The sequence below is a fragment of the Lactuca virosa genome, chromosome 6 (assembly GCF_052849685.1).
Source record: "Lactuca virosa cultivar CGN04683 chromosome 6, Lactuca_virosa_CGN04683_v6, whole genome shotgun sequence".
Lineage (NCBI taxonomy): Eukaryota > Viridiplantae > Streptophyta > Magnoliopsida > Asterales > Asteraceae > Lactuca > Lactuca virosa.
Genome location: NC_136431.1, coordinates 84,498,281 through 84,514,208, shown reverse-complemented (window position 1 = coordinate 84,514,208; position 15,928 = coordinate 84,498,281).

The window sequence follows — 15,928 nt, the reverse complement described above, 5'->3', positions numbered from 1 at the left end:
ATAGGCTACAATATACGATACTATCCCTTGGTTACTTCTTAACTTGATCTTCGGGTATGAATTCCTCATCCTCGATTCCTTGCATTGTTCTCTGCTTCGTCGAGGAGCATGTGGAATGCCCTTGGCCTTGGTGGCGTTTAACCTCGTTTCTCTTCGGGCAGTCTTTAGAAACATGCCCTTCTTTGTTACATCTGTAGCACACCCTTTTGTTGGATGTACACTTGCTGGCGTAATGCCCTGTCTTTCCACATTTGTAGCAAGTCACCTCCTCGCTACATTTACCGAAGTGTTTCTTTTTACATTTCTCGCACCATTTAGCTTCACCTCCTCCTCCTCCTTCAGTCTTCGAGAATTTCCTTTCTTTGTTGGATTTCAGAGATCTTTCGTACTTCCTTTTCTCGCCAACTTCAACTCTCTCCATACCTCTTTCCCTAATCTGGGTCTCAACATTCCTAGCTGCTCTAACGGTTGTTTTCAAGGTAGTTGCCATTTTGACTGTTGAGCCAAAGTCTGTAGGCAGACCCTAGCAAACCTATCGATCTTGGAGAGTTCAGTAGGCACCAAATAGGATAATAGCTTCATCCTCTCGGTGAATGCGGTGGCATACTCATCCACACTCATCTTTCCCTTCTTCAGGTTCTGAAATTCATTGTTTAGGTCTATCAGATCTATCTCTGAGCAGTATTGCATTTTCAACTGCTCCATGAATGCTTCGCAAGATATGCGCATGGCTTCTCCTCGTGGCATTGTATCTGCCAACAACTTCCACCAACTTAGCACTCCCGTCTTTAGTTGTCTGACTGCAAAGACAGTCTTTTGCCTGTCGCTAAAGTCACAGCTCTCAAACACCATCTCCATTTCGGAGATCCAGTCCATAATCTCAACCGGCTTCGGGCTTCCAGAAAGACTTGGTGGCTTGGCACCCAAGAAATTCTTATACATCCGCCCATCCTTGTCGTTTCACCTCTCCGGGTCATTCCTTCGTTCTCCTTGAGTCCCAGCTCGACTCACATGGCGGCTATAGTTCCCTTCCTCCGATTGTTCGGGACTCAGCTCGGGTTGCTCAACGGGCACGGTAGGTTCGTCCCTATTCAACATCTGTCTCATTTCTTCCCTTTGTTCCGCTAACATAGCCCGAATCATGGCTTGTACTCCAGCCATGGTGATTGGCTCGGGTGCAACTTCTACTAGAACAGGTATTTGCTGAATCACTGGGGGTTGATTCCTATTCCTATTCGCATTCCCAGCTCCACTGTGGGTTCTTGCCATCTTGATCTATACACCGAATACGGTGAATTTAGATCCTTATTTAGGATAGACGTTTAAACCGTCCTTATCACTCCGAAACATTTACATGTTAGTTCTAATATCGTAGTCGTACGTTTAGAATCCTGAACACATAAGGTTTCCAGATCCGGTCGGCAACAGACCATAGATCCGAACAAGTAACATCATATAATGCATAAACCATTTACCACATAAATCATATTAGGCATTTTCCTAAATAAGCTAGTGCTTGTGTCTATTCAGGTGTATTACCTAAATTTATTAGACACACTCCTCACGATCATCACTTAGCATTCTAAGTTTAAGTCTAGAAATAAATTCATATTCCTAGTTCACTTAAACTAATGCTATGATACCAACTGTGACATCCCCATTTTCACGGCCAGAAAAGACCGATTTTGTTTATGCTTTATAAAAATCAGAGTACCTCTTTTAATAAAAATGTTGTGGAATTTGTTCCCAGAAAAAGATGATAAATACGTTATCAAATCATTTCCAAAGAAATGTATTTCATTCATTTTCAAAACATTGGGATGTCATCGTCAATACAGAAACATAAGCATAAACAGAACTTACATTCATTTACACTAGTGATCTACATCTATTTTAAATCTCTCAGTGTAAAGTAGCTTCATATCGACACCTATGATACAAATAAGCTTGAGTGTGTCAGGTTGGGAAACCTGGTGAGTACATAGGGTTTTCAACCCACAATAATATAATTATTATGTTTAATCATCAAACAATCAACCCAATTACCCATCCCCATTATCTTCTTTTATTCTTAAGGATCTACCCTAAGAATCAAATATTTCTCGTTCATTCATTCCTAAGGATCATCCTAAGGAATCGGCACGAAGTCCATCATCACCGGGGTTTAGGCACTAAGTCTGCATAGTCGCCAGGATTTATACAACAGGCACTAAGTCCGCATAGTCGCCAGGGTTCTAGGCACTAAGTCTGCATAGTCGGCAGGGTTTATACAACAGGCACTAAGTCCGCATAGTCGCCAGGGTTTTGGCACCAAGTCTGCATGATCGCCAAGGTTTAGGCACCAAGTTTGCATGATCGCCAGGGTTTAGAGTACACCGGGTGAACACATCGTTCACAACACCTACAGGTTGCGAGCCTGCTAGTGTTCCAATGGACTGTCTAGAATAGTTCGTGGTTGTCATCCGTACTCTGCTAGATGACGGGGCCATCATTTGGGAAAGGCTTCTCACATCGTCCACCTCTCACACTCACCTCGTGGTCTATAATACCTCTCAACTCATCATCCAACTCATATTCCATCTACCCATGTTTTACCTAACATATCATGTAGATATAATTACATATACAGTTTAAATCATATAAAACTTGTATAAAATCATTCATCCATCATAGATAGCAAGTATACAGATAATATGCACACATAGCACGTAATTTATATAAAATACTCCATATCTATGTGTAAGATGAAAGTAACTATGCACTCACCTGGAAGGTGGTGACTCTGCACTCGAACAGCGCTTCGTTACTTCTTAAAACGTTTTCCCTCGACAAAACCTAATATCAATACCACTAGGGTTTAGTCTAACGTTAACCACGACTAATTAATAGTTTAGCTATTATTATTATTATATAAGCGTTAAATAACACTCAATATAACTCATAATAATAGCCCAAATAATTATTTTAAGGACCTAATAACATTACTATAATTATTTAAAAGTTATATTAAAAATTGCATAGGCGTAGCTCAGTTACAACGGGTTTTATTAAAAACCGAGCTTCGCTTGGAGCAGTGTTTCCGAAACCGAAAGACCCTTTTTCTCGGGACTCCGGGAGCCTCGGGGCTTACTTCGGGTGCTAGGGGTTCACTTAGGCTTAGGGGAGGGTTAAAACCCTTAGAGAGAGAAAGATTGTAGAGAGAGAAGTGGAATTGGTGAGAAAAATCTGGAAAAGTTCGCATCTATTTATAGGAGGCGAAGCCTCTTGCAACGTTGGGCGTTCAGCAGCTACGCGCCGCGTAGCTTCAGATAAGGCTCACAGGTGGCGAGCGTTCGGTGGTGCGACGTGGCTTAAGCTGGACCGAGGGAAGGCTCGCGTACGCAGCGCGTTCAGAAGAGGCTACGCTAGGCGTAATGCGAGGGCTACGTGGCATGACGTGTTTCTTCATCCGCGATGGGTGGCCCAGATGCTGCCACGTCACCAGCTCCTCACCAGGCTTCGCAAATTCGACTACAAACTTTAAAAATTCGTAACTTTCGCGTACGAGCTTCGGTTTCGACGTTCTTTATATCCACGCGTAGGCGGGAACGTAGTCTACAACTTTCATTTAGACTTCGTCGGCTAATTTTGACTTTATTTTAAAAATTATATTATTAACAGGTCGGGATAGGATTGGTCCGTTAAAAATTCATAACTTCTTCATCAGTCGTCCGTTTTTGTCTGTCTTTTTATCGTTACACTACAAATAACGAGATCTTTGATTCTCGTTTAGGTTGTGTCGGCTAAAAACCGCTCGTTCTAATATTCGAACTTCGGATTGTACACTGCTAAGCCGAAACTTCGAAAAATCATAACTTCCGCATACGAAGTCAGATTTGGGCGTTATTTTTATGGACGCTCTCGGTTTAACATTTTCTACGACTTTCGTTTAGATCGGTAAGGCTAAAACTCGCTCTATCATAAATTCACTATTTACGCTTCCCGGTGCCGTGTCGGTTTTGCCGTAAAACTTCGACGAGTCATAACTTCTTCGTTATAACTCGGATTTCGGCGTTCTTTATATGTACGGAAACCTTGAGACATATTCTACAACTTGGTTAAGATTATTTATTCTAAATAATCTTTTGTCGAAAAGTAGTTTTCGACCCCTATTATCTCTAAATTGATTAGCCCGGATCTACGGGCGTTACATAGCCATTGGCAAGTGAGCTAGTGAGCGTGGCAGGTTGTCAGACCGTGAAGGATATGATTTCCAAGAAGTTACAGATGCGAGATCGATTTGGGAGCACCCTGGAAAGAGAGGTTCGTGCCAGGTACGTATAGTAGAGGGTCTCGGGAAGAGACCCATGACTTCTGATCATCGGGTGAAAGGACGGCAGGGCCGGAGTCAGTGCAACGTGTACGAGAAAGTGCACAAGGGAGTTTGTCACTCCAAGGGTTTAGGCTGCTACAGGTGTGACATGGTTGATCATGACAGTTGAAGGTGATCAGTATTCCTCCAGATGTTGCGGGTATGTCGTCTTCTACTGCTGCTAGATGGATGTTGGGAATACGTATCGCTTTGGAATTTTGAGTAAGTTTGGATAAGTCAGATCTCGGGTCGGTTTTCTGCTAGTGTTTGGGTTATCAAGGATCATATATGTCGTCCTGCATGCCGAAAGGTCCTTGATGAACCCACAGAGGGACGCATCTTGCGAAGTGGGTTCTGCATGGACCGTTATCATTTCGGATCTTTGTCGAGATCTGTGCAGGAGTATTGTTTGTTGGAATTCCGGTCAGGGTTAAAGCGATAGTTCTTCAGTGAAGTCAGAGATTAGTGATTCTATCATTTTTCGGGCATGGTCGAAAGTTATCTATGGGAGAACCTTGGACTTCAAGGCACTACTGTTGCTAGGACAGGACTGGTAACATAAAGATGGTAGTGTCGGTTGCTGGTGTTAGATGCACGAGTGTTTGGTCATAGGATGTTCAAGAGAGTGGTATTTTCATATGGGTTGTGTTCATTTAAAGTTCAGTGGTGCTGCAAGATTGGAAGTGGGAACGAGGATCTGTCAGCTATGGTGAAGATTAAGGCCTCCAGTTGTTAGCATGGGAGGTGGATTGAGGTGTCAGACTGGATCAGATTTCAAGAGTACTCATCAAGATTTCCGAGGATGGGAGATCTCAAGGTTTAATCGGTGATTAAACGCTAGCATTGGTAGGCACAAGTTGTCATCAGTGGGGTATTAGAAAGCGATAAGGATTAGGAATCCTTCAATTCTCATGTACTGTGTAGACTTAGTCGAATCTAAGTGGGGGAGAGACTTTTTATAAATTTAAGCAACTGTGAGTTTTGGTTGCGCAAGGTGCAATCTCTTGAGCACCTTGTCAACCAAAAGGGTATTCTGGTCGATCCGGCCAAGATAGAGGTCGTGATGCAGTGGGAGATTCCGAGGTCTCCAACCAAGATACGGAGTTTCCCGGTGGTAGCGGGTTATTAACAGATATTTATACGGGACTCCTTCGAGATTGCAGTTCCTTTGACCCGACTGACCAAGAAGTCGGTGGCCTTTCGATGGGGGCCTAAGCAACAGGCAGCCTTCGAGACTCTCAGACAGCGGTTGTGCGAGGCACCGATCCTCACCCTGGCCGAGGGTGTAGATGATTTTGTGGTTTACTGTGGCACTTTGATAACGGGCATAGGTACGGTACTGATACAATGGGATCACGTGATAGCAGGTTTCGGGAACCAAGTTAGAGTTCCGGTTAGGACTCAAGTTTAGTGGTGTGTTAGGTCGAGTGCGTGTTCGACCCGGTTTGGAAAGTGTTGTAAGACTACGGGGGTAGCCGTAGCATTCACTAGCAGTCAGTTAGTATGGAAAGTGTTGTAAGACTACGGGGGGTAGCCGTAGCATTCACTAACAGTCAATTAGCATGGTAGGTGTTGTAAGTCTGCGGGTGTAGCCGTAGCATTAACCAGGTTGGCAGATAGTGTGAGGAGTGTTGTAAGTCTGCGGGTGTAGCCGTAGCATTCACCAGGTTAGCGGATAGTGCTAGAGTGTTGTAAGTCTGTGGGTGTAGCCGTAGTATTCACTAGGTTGGTAGATAGCATGAGCGCGTTGTTAGGACGCAAAAGGAACAGGAGTACACACCAGTCAGGTGTAGCAATGAGGGCATGGCAAATCCACAGATTGGTTTATGGATTTCTCCAGAGGGATTAGACCTGGTTAAGCCAGTAATAAGACTATAGGAACGCCACTACAGTTATGAGATCAAGGAAGCAAGAGATTGCTTAAGGTCGTTGGTGATATAAGCCTACCATTGGTCATGTAGAAATCACTTTTAGTCTTGGATTGGATGATGACAGGATTCGACGCATGGACCCGATCGGTTAGATCAGGAGGTTGTTAGAGCCACAGTGACATGATAACTAGTGGCAACTAGTTCCAGAGAAGGTTTTTGTTCAGAAGTCGTGTGAGACGACTATGTGGGAGCCCTTTTAGCTCGGTGACCTGGCTGGAACCCGATAATTCAGATGACTGACGGATGAATTGAGACCAGGAAGATCTCAATAGTTTTGGAAAAACAGCCATGTAGCAGCATGCTGTTTCAGGCAGATTCAGTGTTTGGGCAGTATTAGTATCTGTGTTTTGGGTTGAAAGTACGGACCGAGTAACATATTTCTTGGGGAGTGACAAGTCACTCACAACGGGATTAGCTGAGCCTTGGCCAAGTATAAGTGATCTGCAGAGATAATTGAGTTTGTGATCCTGTTTTACAGTGGGAATCCCGAGCTATCAGAAGTTGAATAGTTAGTTGAGGGATAATCAGACTAGATTCAACGATAAGGATTCAGTATGAGTAGTCTGACAAGGATTCAGACCATCTCGAGAGAACTGATTTTAGATCGAGTAGATGTTATTTTGTTGCGAGAAATTCGTTCACCTGTGGATGTTAGGGCTTTGCGAAGATTGGTTACGGCTACCCTGGGAAGGCTGGGGCATGCCCAGGATGGTGACCATGTTACTTGAGTGTTTTAGAGCATAAGGAAATGGTAAGGAGTGATTTCGAGGACGAAATCTAATTTAAGTGGGGGAGAGTAGTAACACCCTGTTTATTTATTAGATAAATAAATAAATTAATGAATGACTCGTAGCCCTAAAATTAATAATTATATAGCAAGGTGTTGGTTTCGGGAAGCTAAATGTCATAAGTTGGATTATTCGGGGGTCAAAGTAATAATTCGAGATTTATTTTGTAAAGATTTTAGAAGGCAGGGTTAAAGTGTAAAATTCCGGACTTAATTTTTAGTTATATCGAAGACATGGGCTGCTTGGTAATAATTGGGACTCAATATGAAAGAAATTATGGAAGCGAGGGATAAAATGTAAATTTTGGAGTTATAATGTAAAGATTTATGGAATCGGGGGTTAAAAGGTAAATATGGACTAAGTTTGAATGAAAATGGGAGGGGAGGGGCCAAAGGTGGCATTATGGGATAAGTTTAATAGGGTGGTCGGGTATATAGTCCACCGAGTAACCCTAACCCTAGTTGGGAAGTCCATCCGCCACCTCTAATCTCGCGAATTCCGGCGCCGCACCATCACCTCCGATTGAAGTCACCACCGCCGCCATCATAACCGAAGACCACTAGAAGCGCCGTCGTCGCCTCACTGCTGACGAGGAGGGGTAAGTCGGTTTCTCGACGTGATGCTCGGAGGGTCGGAGTACGCTCGTTGTGGTTGATGTTATCCCCTCCTCTGTGTTCTCCCGTAGCTGCAGCAGTTTACGACTGGCGGCGGTCATCACCAAGGGCTCGTCACGACCGGGATGCATCCGGCCAGCTCTTGCCATCAGGAGGAAAATGCCGGTACCGGTGAAGTATCATTAACACCTTCCCCATCGTGACGTTGCTGCTCCGCCGCCGTTCTCCTGTCATGTTCGTGTGGGAGAATGTTTCTCGGCTGAGAACCAAAAGAACCGCCGCCACCACCATGAGGTGGTGGCTGTTATGGCAAGATATTGATATCGCCGTCGTACGTCACCAGAAGGGGTGTCTAGATGCTTGAAAAGAGAAGCATGGGTGGGTGTGGTTGTAGTTCCGTTAACGGCAGGTGTGTTTGGGTGTTTTGTTTAGTTGGAGTCCACGGAAAAGCCACCGCCAATACCCTGAGGTGGTGGCTGCCACCATCTGCCGCCACCGGCCACCACAAGGTGGTTGTGTGTGTGTTTATTTCCCTTTTAGTGTGTTTATTTTTGAGTTGTAAATGTAATTTGGAAATGAAATAATAAAAGAAATTGAAAACTACCACCTTAGGGTGGTGGCTGCCGCCACCGGCCGCCGTGTCGGGTGGCGGTGTGCCTCGTTGTATGGTGACTCGTTTGTGATGTTTGGACAAGGGATATAAACCGTAATGGGACCAATGAAGCCCTAATTGACATTAAAGCCCAAACATGTGTCTAATGGGCTTAATGGACCCTAATGGATCTAAGGACTTAGCTAATGGGCCTATTGGGCTAAGATGGGTTGGAAACCCTAATTAGGGTTTGGAAAACCCTAATGCCATGAAACCCTAATATGGGATTTATAGGGATCACATCGGGATTAATTAATGAACTTAGAATATTAATTAATAATCATTTGCAATCAACCTAAGTCAACATTGGACTTAATGGATTAAGTCCTTAATGGGTTAAGTAGGAACACTTAACCTTAATCGTCATTTTATGTGAAACCCTAATTTCACTTGGGTTTATTGTTGGGCCTTTTTATTGGGCCTTGATGATTGGGTTATTAATGGGCCATCCAAAGTCAAGCAATTGGACTAGAATAATTTAATGGGCCTAGGGTAAGGCCCATGTAAGGGGTTTGGGCCCAATTTGGAAAATTGGGCCATATGTTGGGCTTTGACTTATAGTTGACTTTAGGTCCTATGGATTGGGCCTTGGGCTTGAATAAAGCCAAGGTTGGGGTAATGTAGTAATTATCCAAAGTATGTACTCATGGTTATCTAGTGGAACCCAATTATTAATTGGGTGTTATTTTGGTGTTGACAGTTCGGGAATCTGTCATCCAGCAGCTGGGGTTGAGTCTGCGGCACTTCAGCAGTGTGGGATTGTGTCTACGGGACTTCAGCAGTGTGAGGTGAGTTACCTTCCAGTAGCGGTGGGTCTACGGCCACAATGCCGACCCACTAGTAGGAGTTGTATGTTAGATGATTGTCTTTGTGATATTCATCTAGGTATGCTGCTACCTGTTATGTTTTATGTGCTAGCATGTTATGATGTTATGTGATATTGGTAGTAGGGGTGAAATAGTCCCCGGTTACCGGTCGATAGGACCGAAGGGGTAGTTTAGTACCCAGCCATGCTAGCCAGATTATGATATATGTGATATGATATTATGTGGTAGTAGTAGGGGGTGAAATTGTTCCCGGTTACCGGTCGACAGGACCGAAGGGGTAGGCCAACACCCAGATATGCTAGGCAGTATGTGATGTATGTTTATATGCTAGGGTTTTATGTGGTAGTGGTAGGGTTGAAATAGTCCCCGGTTACCCGTTGAAAGATACTGAAGGGGAGGCCAGCTCCCAGTTACCGGTTGAAAGATACCGAAGGGGAGGCCAGCTCCCGGTTACCGGTTGAAAGAGACCGAAGGGGTAGGCTAGCACCCAGATATGCTAGGCAGTCACCGGTCGAGAGGACCGAAGGGGTAGGTCAGCACCCAGATATGCTAGGCAAGGTCACCGGTCGAGAGGACCGAAGGGGTAGGTCGGGCACCCAGATATGTCTGGCAGTATGTATGTTATATGATTGTATCGTATGTGGTATGATGGGGGAACTCACTAAGCTTCGTGCTTACGGTTTACATTTTTGGTTTCAGGTACTCGTTTTCAAAGGAAAGGAGTCGGTTTGATCGCAGCGCATCACACTATGTTTCCGCACATGAGGTCTTTGGGATTACACTCTGATATGGTTTTATGATAATATGTTTTGATTATTGACAATTTGGTTTTGAAATGAGATATTAATATGAATGTTTTTATACTGATGGTTTTATATAATAACTTAATTAAAATGAAATTTTTGGTCTTGAATTTTGGGATGTTACATTTTGACACACATAATAAAAGGCACATAACCATAAACCACTAAAATTAACTTTTTTTCTTGCTTTTACTTAGTCACTGCTAAATGCCACCCTATGGACACACAAATATTTAATGTGGCCATATGTATCCCCTGTTAGCAACATTGGATCTCATGTGTCAAAAGAGCACCATGATACAGAAACATATACAATTGCCTCATGTCACCATATATCTATGTATTGTCTCTTATATAAAAAGTATTATAATGTAAATCTATAAATGTGGCTGATAGTGTAATATGGCCACAGTCTTCGAATGTCACTAATAATTGTCACATTTGATATAATTAAATGTAGTTAAAGTTTTGATTATCTATACAATGGACACACAAACTAATGTAAATGTATCCAAAATCAGTCTCAAAATTTTTTTAGTGACATTTTTAATAAAAAGTGTGACATGTTGTTTTTCGGAAAGTGTCATCATATGTCATTTTTGTACTAATGGTTTATAAAATAAAAACCGAATAGTCCAAAAAAATCGAATAACAATTATATATTTATTTATTTATTTGTATTATTTAGCTTTAATATATATCTTTAATCATTTATAAATTTACTAAATTGTTTTTTAATAGATTAGAAAGTTTTGTCTACGAAATATTAAACTACAATATATTTTTCTTAATATTTGTTTATAAAATTTAATTTACAACTAAACATATTTTTTAATTTCTTTAACAGAGTTGGCTAATATTCAAGTTATATATTTTTTAAAATGTCTTACATTTTGAAAACCGAATAGTAAAAACCGATCCAGCCGAATATTAAATTCGTTGGATCGGATTGAATTTGAATTTAGTTTATACTATTCAAATCAATGTTTTAAAAACCGAAATTCATTTGGATTTATTTGATTGGATCGGATCGGATCGAACCGATCTATCCAAACGCTCTAATTATATTCATAAAATAATAATTATTTTAAATACAAGAGTTGAATATATTTATTATAATCAAATTACTAATAAATATTCAATAAGTGACAATTTACTAAATGTGATATGATATTGACAAATATCATTAAAAAATGATTTTTGAGTATATAACTCCAACATATTTTATAAATAAAATCAATGAGTTAAGGATTCACATGAATTATATTAAAAGAGAAATTTATGTCAGAATGAAAGCGGTATGATTTGATATAAAAAAAAGGTGACAATCATGAATCGGTGTTCACTACCGTAGATCGATGATCTCTTTGAAATAAAAATAAAAAAGTTTAATATGGTTTAAAAGGAACGAAACTAAAAATTTCCTTAAAAGAATCAAATGTTTATAACCTATTAAGCGTTTTCCAATAGAATGAGTTTGAATACTATTATGAGAATGATGTTATAAAAATAATTTGTAAAGATTTGAATACTAAAATAAAAGTTATAGAGTGAGAGAAAGTAAATCAATTTTGATTAATAAAAAGAAAAACTAAATATGTTGTTTATCAACGAATTAGTTAAATGGTATAAGATCATGATAAAGACTAATTCATTAGGAAAATGTATGGCTTTAAGAAACAAGCTTAAATTTTATGTAACAGGGGAAAAGAATATATATTTACATTTTAGTATAGATCTTTCTGGATAAATGGACCGGAAAGACTGTTTGATTTGCACAAAAAAATGGGTCTTTCCCGGTAAGATATGTTTTTCCCATAAAGCTTCAAAATCATATCTTTCTAGCTGAATGAGCTGGAAAGACAATTATGCACCAAACCCCGCCTCTTTCTTTCTTTCTTGGATTATTAATTTTTTTTAAATAAATTTTTTTAATTTATTTTTTATTGAATTATTACTTTTTTTCATCATTCAGCACAGTCAATCAGATGTACAATCAAACAGCATGCTTTCTTTCCCAGTCAGAAAACTTTCCCAGATAGCACTTTACCAGACAGCACTTTCCCAGACAGAAACTATTAAACCACTACAAATAAAACGATGTTTAGTGGCACAAAAAAAGTGTCATTGAAAACCAAAAAAGTGCCACTAAAAGCCCCCTTGTCAATCAGCGACACAAAAAAAAATGTCACTACAAGCGCTCCCACTAAAGGCTTTTAGTGGCACTTTTTTGTTGTGTCGCTGCAACCTTTTTAGGTTTTAGTGACACTTTTTTTTGTGCCCCTATAGCACTTTTGGTTTTTGTGACACTTTTCATATGTCACTGTATGATTGCTAAAATAAAACCAATTTGTATGTTTTAGCGGCACTTTTTTTTACAACAAAACATTTATATTTCAAAATTAGATCCAATCTTTTTTTCATAAATTTAAATGGAATATAAAATAATAAAAAACAATTAAGATAATAAATGCAAAACACAAAAACATTACTTAAATTAACACTTAACTTGTCTTACTTTAATATTCTCAATATTTAATACAAAAATATATTCCAAAAAGCTATAATAAGTCTAAACATTGTGCTAGTAATTACTCGAAATATTAAACTATCAAACTTAATACTTGTTGGAAAGAAACACGAAAGTTGACATGAAGATGAAATTTGCATAGTTGCTCCTCTTGTTTATCCATCTTGAACAATTTCCTGTAATATAAACATAACAAATCACATAAAAATATATAAGAATATTACTAATAATCACATAAAAATATGTAATAATTAATAATCACCACATAAAAAGAACCACAGATCAACTGGTTATCTTAGTCGAAGTACTTACCATTGTAACACTTACGTGTCAAAAGGACCATTTTTGTAATATATCCCTGCTACAAGGACAATTTTAATAGCTTCTTAAAGGACCATTTTTGTCATGTTTTCCTGTAATAAGGACCATTTTTGTAACAGTTACCTGCCATAAGGACCATTTTTGTAATATATTCCTGCAACATGGACCATTTTTGTAACAATTACCCCAGTTGGAGTTATTTTAATCAACATTAAAATTAAAATAATTCATCTTTTCTTTCATTTTTCATAATACTATAACATTGTAGTTTTATAAATCTATGCGAGTATAGCAACGTACTTTCACTGATTTGTTGATTATAGCACTCTACTTTCATATTTCATCATATTAGAGCATTAAAATGAAAGTATGATGCTATGATTTATATGATTTATTGGATATGATTAACATTTCAGGTAGTTACCAAAAGACGTATTTTCCCTCATCCTTATTATCATAATGAATTATCTTTGGTTATGAGTGACCTAATCAATAAGACACTTATTATCAAAGAAATCATTTTTTTAAACAAGAAAATAGATAAATTAATGGAAATATTATAAATTAATCCCAAGTAAAAATTAGTTTTCGTTTGAAAAATAATAAAACAACAAAATCAAAATTTAAAAGTATTAATATAATAAATTTCCATAAATATGTAATACCGGATTTAAATGAGAAATATAAAATAAATTGTTAATATTATAATTAAATTTTTTAGTTATTATAAGAATTATTTATACGGTATTAAAAAAAACGTTCAAAAATATAATAATAATAATAAATGTTTTAGTGGCATATCAAGTCATTATGCCACTAATATCTATGAAATTTAGTGACACAAAAGATTAAATGTCATTAAATGTATTAATTTTTTAGTGGTATATAATAAGTGTCACTAAAAACCATGATATAGTGGCACATTAACCATATGCCACTAAAAATATGTGCCACTATATATCATTTTATTTGTAGTGAACGGGACATTAGTCTTTGGTGATGATTTCAGGGGAAATCGTTCCATGGATAATTATAGCATCTTCAAATAGATGTTTTTCCATGTTTAGTGAAAAAAATAGGAAAATAATATAAAAATAAATAACTAAAAGTAACAAAGTAGAATATATGATAAATATCAAGAGTTTTAAAAATATATATGTTGAGACTATTTAATAAGATTAAGTATTTTGACAAAAAAAAATGGACTACGATTGCCAAATAGCAAATTTGTGTGTAGAGTTGACTTGGTCAATGACCAATTAGTCAAGAAGAAAAGATTATGGGACTTTTGCATGAAATTGAGAATTTGTATTAACGCGTCATGGCAAATGGTCTCCATTTTGTAAGATAAAATACATGAGAACTAAAATTGCAAATAGGAAATGTTTAAGAGGGAGTAGAGAATACCAAGGTGATTTCGAGTTTATCTGGGAGATATAATGCTAAAAAAAATGAGGTATAATCTTCGTATATATCTTCACAAATTTGAGTTCTAGGGTTTGATTGATCATCAAATTCGAATTTCATGTTCTCCTTTTAAGTTTATGTCAAGATCTAGTTGCAATTCTAATTCTACTTCATGATTTCCAATTCTACTTCACGATTCAACCAACAATTTCATTTTGCTTGCTATATTTTTGATACATGGAGGTTTGGGGAAGAGTTCTAACCATATGCTCCTTTCATGGCTTACTATATTTTTGATACATGGAGGTTTGGGGAAGAGTTCTAACCATATGCTCCTTTCATGTGTTTATGTCAATACTCATGGCAATGGTGCGGAGCTACGCGGGGCGTTGGGGTACTACAACATCCCCAAAAAATTGTTTTATGTATATAAAAAAAAATCTATTTTTAAACATATTTTATATTGTTGTACCCCCAGCTAAAAAGATAATATGATGTTTTTTAATGCCCCAGATATGATAACTACATAGAATATCTATTGATAATGTTTGTATCCCCATATAAATTTTTTTTGCTCCGCTACTGACTCATAGTTACGTTTTCTAGTCTTATTTCCAATTGGGTCTATATGTATTTTAATTGGGATTAGGGGGTTTTCATAACCCTATTTAACCATATATATATATATATATATATATATATATATATATATATATATATATATATATATATATATATATATATATATATCAAAATTTGTAATTTTTGGTTCATTATAAATAAACATCTATATCAATGCACGTTTTTTAGTTTTTAGTATCAGTTTGCAAATTCATACATGAATATGTATTATATATGTAAATGATCATTTTACAGGATTTTTGTGATGATCAAAACGTTAACATACTAAAAAAAATTGAATTATAACTTACATTCACATGTTAATTCAATAAGATTCACCTATGTATATTTATTCAAATTGACATATAAAAATGATAATCCATATTATTAATCATTCACACAAATATTAATCATTAGAATTCCTCATTCATTATAACTTAGATTCACATGTTAGATATTTAACATTTATATTCATCATTCACATTTAATGGTACCTATGTAGACTAAAAAAGTCAGAAACTATAGTTCAAATTCTAATGTAAGTCTAGCCTGAAACATTAAAAAATAAGTTAAAAAAAAAGTTTATTTATATATATCGGTATAAATGTTTATTTATAGAGGACATAAAATTTATGAATTTAAAAATATTCGTTTTTTCAAAATAAAACCTAAAGCTCTAAAAATGGAAAAAATAAAAAATTGAAGTGGTTGTTTTATAATCTTGTATATGCTCATCCACTATAAAACACAATAACTGTATGAATAAGATTGATTTCTTACTTTTTTTTATGTATTGAACACAAACACACACACACACATATATATATATATATATATATATATATATATATATATATATATATATATATATATATATAGAGAGAGAGAGAGAGAGTTTTTGGAAACCAAAATATTTGCGAGAACTTGAAAACTTCTAATCCGTTCATCATTTTTCAAAACCAAAACCAGAAATATTAACGAAAAGCAGGGTCTAAGGCATAACTAGGTTAAAAATAAAATTGACGATTTTTTTTTGTGAAAAATATTCTCATAAATATGCATATCTGCATATATATATGAATC